The sequence below is a fragment of the Leucopleurus acutus genome (genome assembly GCF_964270905.1).
Source record: "Leucopleurus acutus genome assembly, chromosome: 19".
In the NCBI taxonomy this organism is placed as follows: Eukaryota; Metazoa; Chordata; class Mammalia; order Artiodactyla; family Delphinidae; genus Leucopleurus; species Leucopleurus acutus.
Window position 1 is genome coordinate 21,874,551 of NC_139161.1, and position 5,241 is coordinate 21,879,791.

Below are 5,241 nucleotides of genomic sequence, written 5' to 3' on the forward strand. Positions count from 1 at the left end.
TCCCTTTACAAGAGTCAAACATGCCTATGAATACAGTATATACAGACACCCCATTCTGGAACTAATCTACAGGGACATCCCAACACCCTCCCATCTATCCCCAGAAAAATACCAAAACACACCCAAAGTGCATTTGTTTTGTTTATATCAAAACATCTTTCCCTTTCCCCAACCCACCCTCAGACCCTCCCACCCCATTTAAGATTGGCCTGCAAGTCTATTTTAACCATTTAGTAATTTTTTATAGTTTATGAAAATAAATTATACAGCAACTATTTTAATAAATTAAGCACAAAAAGGTAGAGGAAAGGAGAAAAACTAAATGGGAAGACAAAAGCCAGGCCACGCTTTGGCTGGGAGGAGGGTGGCGCGGCTGAAGAGGACGAAAGTGGTTGCAGGGGCGATGTGGTCCCCCTTCCGGCGAAGAACTGGCAACCACCCCGAGCCCAGAACGACACCCCTCTTCACTGAGTTTCTTAAAAACCACCAAAAACTGTACAGCAGTGGCTGTGGCACGGGCAGCACCAGTTTGGGCCTTCCAACAAGCAGCCTGCCCACGGCGCGGTGCCTGGATTATGCTTCTTGGAAAAGGTTCTGGGCCTAACAGTGAGGGGCAGGTCCCTGTTCAAGCGAGCACCAGAGATGGAGTAGTCAGACCAGCCTTCCTGCTCCACCTGAGCTGGGTAGGGGGCTTAGGACGAAGCTCGGAGCGGGGCTGTGCGGGTTTTTGATCTCCTGGGTTCTGATCAAGAGTGTCCTAAGTTCACCTTACACTCCATCTCCAGGAGCAACTCGATCGCAGTCCAGCTGCGAGCAGACATTCAGGTCTTCCGCTGCCATGACTGGCTGCCTTTTGCCTGCCCCTCTCGGCATTTTGGAAGAGGGAGTGGGAGGGGGAGGGAGCAATTCCAGGTACCCTCTAAGGACATGAAATGGGCGTGAAGGCATGTCACAGACTCAGCATGCAGGACTGGCTTCCTGGGAGGTGGATGCGAGTGGGAAGGAATGAGGGAAGGGGCAGAGAGGACAGGATGGGAAACAGGAAGAAACTGGGGGCACCTACCAGGAAGGTCAAGAAGCATGAAAAGGACAAAGACAATATGGAATCTGTATGTAAAGAAAGGTCTTTCCCTGGCAGATTAGAGAAATCAATGATTTAAATACAATTCCTTACTCTATTTTTATATCTGCAGCATCTGAGTCCCCAGTGCCTCTGTCTCTATGCTCCAACCCCCATCTCACACCTCCCAAGGCTCCGCTATCTTTTCAAGGCCTCCTGTCGTTTTGTGCTGAGCATGAAGACTCCAATGTCAAAAGAGGATAGATCACGGGGACTGGCAGACTTGATTTTGCTTTCTTGAGCTTTGTGGCCCAATAATCCTATAGCTATCATGGGGGGAGGGGGTCACGATTTTCTTTCTTTCTTTTTTTTTTTTTTCTTTTTTAATAAAAAAGGTTTTACTCCCCAGGAGCAAATAAATCATTTTGAACTACTGATAAACACTGCTGCAGTGAAAAGAAAGATGGCTACATGTATGCAATAGCACAAATTCAGTGTAAGAACAGCTGTGTTGACAATTAGAGATAAAAATCATTTATCCATTTCCCCCTTTCCCATGAACCAAACCAAGAGGATTCCCATAGGGAAAATGTCTAACTCAAAAAGCTCCTCCCTTAGGGACAGGGGGCACGTCATTCTCTTAAAAGTGGACAACATATGGCAGGTCTCCCCCCAGTGGAGATGCTCTCAACACCCCCACTGGTGGCAAAACTTCTGCAAATGAAAACACACACACACACACACACACACAATGACTTTCAGACCTCCTTCCAGCAGCCACAGAGCTATATATGCCATTGCCTAGGCCTCCAACTTCAGGGCTCAAAGCCAAGGGAGAGGCAGGAGGGCAGGGGGGAATCTAACCTAGAGGACAAGTTTCTCCTAACCCCATTTCCTGCCAGGGCCAAGGGCTTCAAGCAGGCTGTGCTCTTCCAGTCTTCCAGGGCCCGGGGTGAGGGCTGAAAAGGCTGGCACCCAGGGCATCCGGCTTTACTCCAGTCTCTCACCCCAGATCTGAGAACACTAACCACCCTGTCACTTGCCAGTGCTTCCTGGATGTGCACTGTAGCGGGGGTTGCCGCTATCTCCACATCTCTCCCAGCCTTAATAAGGGGACTGTGTAATCAGCTCCGGTGACAGGTAGGAAAGGAGGAGGAGAAACCATGGCAGCAAGCTCCCCACCACACCTCCCCCCCCCTCAGGAACCCGGGTGCTGCCGCCCAGGGCTGGCCTTCCAGGGTGTCACACTCACTGCACCTAGGCACAGGCAGGCAACCAGGCCAAGGTCAACGCCAACTGTCCCAAACTCCTAGTTTGTCACCCATTTATCTAGTCCCCGCAGCAGAGCCCCCACCGCCTTGCGCCCTGCAACCACAGCACACGAATTTCAAGTAATAGCAAGTTGTAGCAGTAGCTGTCACTAACTCACAGTGGTTCACACCTGTCCTGAGGAAGGTTACAGTAGACCAGTCATAAACAAGTGAGGGTTACACAGGCAGGGCCTGAGGGTATTGACATCACCCATCCACAGCTTAGAAACCAATGACGGGTCCCCAGAAGTGAGAACCTTTTCCAGTTTGTGACTTGAAAATACAATGACCAAAAAGCAGAGTTCCCTCTGCAGACTGCATTTCAATTAGCACTACACAGAATCGGCAGGGGGGCAGGGGCCGCAGGCAGGACAGGTGACGGGGAGCTGCTGATGAAGGCCAGCTGCCCCTGTCCCTCCCTGTTTACTCTGACCAGGCTGGTGCCCTTCCTCCTCACCTCCTGATGAAGCCTGTTTCCTCCTGCACAACTCTGTCTTATAGCCCACTCTACTAAGGAAGGACCAGGCTACGGCCTGGGCTGTGACTAATGCACAGACAGATCACGGACACAGTAAACACTACCCTTCCCGGGAGCAGAAAGGATGGTGGTGAGGGTGGGTCACGCCTCCTCAGCTGGTTTGGTTTTGTACCTGAGAGTATGGATTCTCCACTGGAAACCCCTGGCACCACAAGGGGTCCAGGGGCTCTGCCTTCCTCACCCAGGCTGTGCTGAGAGCAGTGAGGTCCTTGACCACAGGCAAGAACCTGGCTGACTTCTGGCTTTGGGCTCCACCTCGCCATCATAACCCGTCAGCATTCAGACCTGCCTGATGACTAGGAAGTTTCCGTCTAGACCACAGCACAGAAAAAGGAGTCTTTGATGCCACTGCTCTACCTTGGGACTGTGCACTGTTCCGTACACACCCTGCAGATTTCTGCTTCTGTGCTCCTGTTCTTGTGTTTCTCATCTCACTGCCCTGCCCTCACCTAAAAACCAAAGTCTCACAGCACCAGAGCTTTCCTAGACCATCTGATCTACACTGATCTTACCCACTCTGAATTTCTTTAAAGACAGCCCTTGATTCTCTCTGCCATGCTGAGTCATTCTCCAAATGATTCACGTGTGGCAGCCACCTAAAAGCTGCCTTAGGCCAGAGAATATGTCTTCTGCCTCCTGTGTTTTCCACAGTAGCTAGCCCAGAATCAGGCAAATGAACACTAAAAAGTAGTTTAAAAAAAAAAAAAAAGAGACCCCACGTAGCCGCACAACAGCCACTCGAGGATCTCAGTGGATTCCAGACAGCAGGCTTTACAGCTGGGTGGCACTGTCTGCAAGATGGCAAGTTAATCTGTACCTTCAAGAGGCAAGACCCATAGGTTAAGCCAATTCCCGGGATCACAACCTTAACTGGCTGGTGATACTACCACGGCAGCCAGAGAGAGAAGAGGTACTACACGACAAATCAAAGGTGGGTGGACCGTGTTTACGCTACAAAGCTCATTTTGTGGGCCACCTCTTCACAGCCAGGTAACAATGCAAGTTTCCTCCCTATTCAGCTATAAGGAGGAAGAATGGTCATTCCATGCAGGACGTAAGGCAGAAGGCCAGTGCTCCCAGATGAGGCAGTCCTATAAATTACAAGACACTGGGGCCTCACCCCAAATGATCAGGAAACCACAAGCCTGACAATATTATTTATCTCATGCGATGAGGCAGATATAAGCACAGGGGAACCAAAAGAGGAAGTCTGTTGAAATACTTACTGCAAAAGAGTAATAAAGATCAAACAGCTCAATTTTCACATCTTAATAGCAAACCTCTCCTCAGAGTAACTCTACAGAAAAGCAAACTCACAATGTTATATGATTTGACAATGGCCAAGTTCAGAAAAGCACTGGAGTTTTTCTCCCTCTTCCTCCACTTCCAACTGGAAAACAGGCAACTCTCAAATCAGTATCTGACAGACTTCCCAGTGAAAGGAGGGCAAACAGGATCTAACTCAGGAAAACGTTTGGGTCGCCAGAAAGAACTCAGGAAAATAAAGAAGCCCTTGCTACCTCCTGCTCCAAAAAACCTAAGAACATGAGCTGTAATGCTCTCCTTCCTCCTCATTGATCTCAGATGGGCCATTAAGGCTGAAACACTAGGGAGCTTTCTCTAGGAAGAGCACAATAGCTTCGTTTCTCACCTTCCTCCACATTCCCTCTCACTAGCTGACAGACATGTGGAGGTAAGGAACACTGACTAAGTCATGGGTATGGTTTGCCATTAAGAATCTGGAAGCACGCTCCATTAACTTCAGCAGCCGGGATTGGAGCTCTGAACTGTTCCGGTGATGAGAAAAACTATTGCCTCGACAGCCGGCGGAAGCAATAGGAATGATGCTACCATGACCAGAGTGAAAGGTACAGTTATCTCGAGGGAATGGGTTGAGGGCAGAGGAAGAACAGGGCGAACTTGAGGTCACAGAACTTAGGAATTCAGTAAAACAAAACGAACACAGCTGCTATGAGAGGTGATTCTGAAATCAGGTTCCTAAACCTTAAAAGCAAAGTATGCGAGGAGTCACTGCTTCCCCCGGCAGAGCTATGTGCCAGTTCTGTCCAGTCATCATCTATTCGAGACTAACCACCCTCCTCTCTTCCCTGCTCCTGCTGAAGCTACCCATACGCCTACAGAGAAGCAGATTCTCAGCCCTCAGAAACTCCCGACTTGATTTGCACTTCTGACTCCTTCTTTTCCCTTCCTCAAGGTCAATGGTGGAGACTCGAATTCTGCCTTTGGCGCCACCTGAATGACCCTCACTGGCAACCCCCTCTCCTCCCCTCCTCTCCTTTGGATCTGCTCACCCTTGGCACCACTTCCAATCC